Source organism: Lipotes vexillifer, unplaced genomic scaffold (genome assembly GCF_000442215.2).
Source record: "Lipotes vexillifer unplaced genomic scaffold, Lipotes_vexillifer_v1.1 scaffold1448, whole genome shotgun sequence".
Lineage (NCBI taxonomy): Eukaryota > Metazoa > Chordata > Mammalia > Artiodactyla > Lipotidae > Lipotes > Lipotes vexillifer.
The window spans coordinates 39,611-43,571 of NW_006795711.1; positions in this window are offsets into that span (position 1 = coordinate 39,611).

A 3,961-nucleotide genomic window follows, 5' to 3' on the forward strand; every position below is an offset into this window, starting at 1 on the left:
CCTCCAGAGACATTTAAGTTATATCCTAGTCGAGGATCTTTTAAACAGAGAGGCAGTAAACATTGGGGTGCCTGTGTCCTCTCGATTTTTTGTTTTTCCCAAGGTATACGCCCATGAGTGCAAGTGCCCTGTGCTCTGTAGCTCATTTTTTAGATGTTTTAGTAAACACAATACACTTCTCCAGAGTGGCCATTGGCAATATACATTTCAACTATCAGCCTCACAGGGCTCCCTTTTCTCCTCGCCCTGTCCTGCTTTTCTGGTGCTTACACTTTATGAGGACAGCTCTTCAGACTGATGTGAAGTGATATCATTTGTATTATTGATTTCCAGTGCCCACCTGTTTAGTTGGCTAAAAAGGGCGTATGCCCTTCTCTTGAATATATTCAGAAAAAACGCATACACCGTTTTTGGCCAACTGCAATGTTGGCAATGTTCAACCCCTTTTCTTGTGCTTAATGGTGAGTCCTTTCTACCTCTTCAAATCCCTTTCCTGTCATTCTCCCTTGCTTACAAGTCCTTTTCTGTGACTTTCCTCAAGACATTTTTCAGTGGTAGATATTTTCAACTCTGCAGTTTCGTGAATTTTAGTGCCCCTGAGTTCCATTTTTCAACTTGTGTTTATGGGAACCGGCCACAAAGCAGCGAGATTTCCTCAAGCCCTATTCTGTTTCCATGGGCAATCCTAGCCTTTGGTCAATTCGTCTTCCTGATTGGAAATTAGAGTGACATGTGCCTGTCCGAACACCTAGGACTTGTCTCTCATTGTTCTTCATCCTTCCGCTTCATCCTCTGGACAAATTCCAAACTGTACGCAACAGGATGTTGACAGTGCTGACATCTCCAAGTGGGGAGATTGTTAGTAAAGACGCTGGAGGGGTGAACCCGAGCACCAGGAGATGAGGAGATGAGATGCCTTTTCCAAACTCTTCCCGATCAGACGGTGTACCATCCTCTGGGTGTGACAGGCATGTTTTAGCAGTAGGAAGGGTCCCGTGCATGTAAGGAGAACACCAGGGATTCTTCCAAATCAGTGTCTCCCCAAAACCCCAACTGGGAATTTTTTAAGCTACGGCTACACATATGTTCATTAAGGGCCTTGGGAAGTAGGCAGAGTCCGAACTTTACATGATTGAAGTCTTCAGGGTCAGAAGCACTCACCATCGGCTTCCTGTAGGTTACATTTTAACTGTCATTGATAGATGATGTCAATAAAAATACCTATTCTTTTTCAGATTATTTCCCCTTATAGGTTATTGCAAAATGTTGAGAGTAGTTCCCTGTGCTATACAGTAGTTCCTTGTTGATGATCTATTTTATACATAGCAGTGTGTATGTGCTAATCCCAAACTGTTAATTTATCCCTCCTCCCACATTTCCCCTTTGGTAATAATAAATTATAAGATTTTATACTTCTCAGAAATGGGGGAGCTGGAAGAGAGGGATCATTTTCAATGGAAAAGCATTTAAAACAAGATTGAAGCTTTAACCAAGATTATTAGATGTACAGCCTTGGAAAGAAATCACTTCATTTCTCTAATATTGACCTGACAAATAAGACAAAGCTTTTCACTGAACTTGCTTACAATAAAGTGATGGAAATATCAAATGGAAGTGTTAGAAACATCTTACTTTACCCGAGCCTTATACACTGCTCTATGTTAATTACAGTTTGGCTCACACCTCTGTTCATTGAAGTTACAGTGTCCTCAATTTCTGTTACTGATCCTCCAGAGTGGAACCCAACAAGTGTCCCCCTGCCCAGTGTCATTGGAGCCAACAGATCGAGACTGAGTTTGGTTCAGAAGCAAAGGAAACTTTATATTTTGATCAGAGGATGGAGAGGTGAGAGCATGCGCTACCCTGCGGGCTGTGGGCTGGGCTGCTGTGTAGAGATCCTGTAAGAGTCAGTGGGAGGGAGGGAGCGGAACTATCGAGGGCCGGGTTGGCTGCAGCTCAAGCTCTATATCGCGGAGTCTGCACTGGGCCCCACGAGCTGAGGTGTCGACCCAGCCATTCTGCACTAGGAAATCTTGTCTGAAGTGACAGGTGTGGGACCTCTGCATGCGGGACCCTAGGAGCACGTGAAATTAGACAAAGCACAAGGGATAAAAAAGGTTAGACTTTATTTTATTGCCCAGTTTCTATTTTTATCTCCCAGGGATTTTAATGGGCTTTGCCAGTGACAAACTCCTCCTCTGCCTTTTGTCCCCTTCCTCATTCTTGGAGTGCTGAGGGTGCAGACCCCTCTTCTGTAACTGCTGAGTGCTGAGTGGGAGCCCTCATACCCGGGGGGGAGGGGCAGAACTTCTCCCCAGCAACCTCCATGTGACGTTGATTGTTCCCAGGCCTCCTGCGTCCCTGCTCGTCCGCCTGAGCACCAGCATTGGAAGTGTTATAGATTGTAATGACCTTTAAGGGTCCAGGAAAGAGATGAGCAGAGACGCTGTGGGGGCCGGTTTTACCCCACCCCACATTTGTTCGGCCACCTTAGGCTGCCCGTTTCTGCCAACCTAGATGATCTGACCAGTAGTCTGTGCTTTCTTCAATTACGCCACTGAATTAATGTAAAAACAGCACCAGGTGTCAGAGCCCTGCCCACTCAACTCCCACACAGTCCAGGGTCGGTGGTGATCCAGGACCGTGACGGCCACTGAGTCAACGGCCTTTTGAAGTAGCCAGGAGTCCAGCCGGTCTTATTGGCCACCATCATCGCGGTGTCTGTAGGCTTTTCTATGGTGACAGTGTGATATACGGTTCCCCCGCCAAGCTTATTAGCTCCCATCTGGGTGCAGTAAGTCCTGCAAGCAATAGTCTACTGTTTTGGGACACACTCTTGTTGTTTTCTGACAGAAACTCCAGGTCAAGTGATGGTCACACGAGTCGTCATGGTGCCCCGTTGTCCCCGGTTGTCTCTCTGGAGGTTGGAGTTGGAGGCCCTCCTCACTCGAGGTCAGTGCGCCCATGGAGCGAACCCTGCAAGTTCAGGGCATGGTTGGTGGTTAGGATCACCACGTAGGGTCCTTTTCCCTTAGGAGGGAGGTGGCCTTTCGGGCTTCTGATTTCCAGGTTTTTAGATACTGCCCGTATCTTGGCCAGATGTGGCGGTGGGCCAAGCCCCTTGGTGACCGTAGTTTATCCTACCTGGAGGGCATTCTTGCGTTGTTCCACTTCAAGTGGTCCCAGTTTTTGCACTAATACTCCAATGGCGATTTACCTTTCACTGGGTACATAAAGGTCAAAGGGTTTAGCTAAATGAGGGAGTTCCAGGGCAAGGGTCTGAATTGACTGCTCTTTCCATTCTTGAAAGGCCACTTCTGGATTCTACTCAAAAGGATGATCATCTTTTCCTTTCAGTGTTTCATATAGAGCCCCAGCTATTAGACTGTAGTTAGCGATCCAGATGCAGCAAACCCTGGTCTCCCCAGGAACCCCTAAGCTGTCTTCTAGTTTTAGAAAGGGGTAAGACTGCAAATGGTTTCTTCCCTTTCCTGGGATGGGCTTCTCCGACCTTCTGTGAGAATGAAACCCAGGCAGGTCACCTTAGTCTGTGATATTTGAGCTTTTTCTTGGACAACTTCTATCCTTTATTGGCTTGGTAGTTCAGAGGCCTCCTTAGTAGGGCTGGCAATCAGAATGTCGTCTGCATATTGAAGGAGGGTTTCCTTTTGCAGAGGTAGAACTTTTAGGTCTTTAGCTAAGATTTCCCCAAAGATGGTGTGGGAAACTTTGAACCCTTGGGGCACGACGACCCAGGAGTATTGTTTTTGTTGTATGTTGAGTCCTGCCACTCACAAGCCAAAATTTCTTGTGACTCTGGGACTAACGGAATACAAAAGAAGGCATCATTGACGTCTAATACAGAATACCATGTCCTGGTGGTTGGTAGAATGACCAGCAGGGTGTAGGAATTAGGAAGTACTGGAGGTATATCCTCGGTGGCTTCACTGACTGTCCTGAC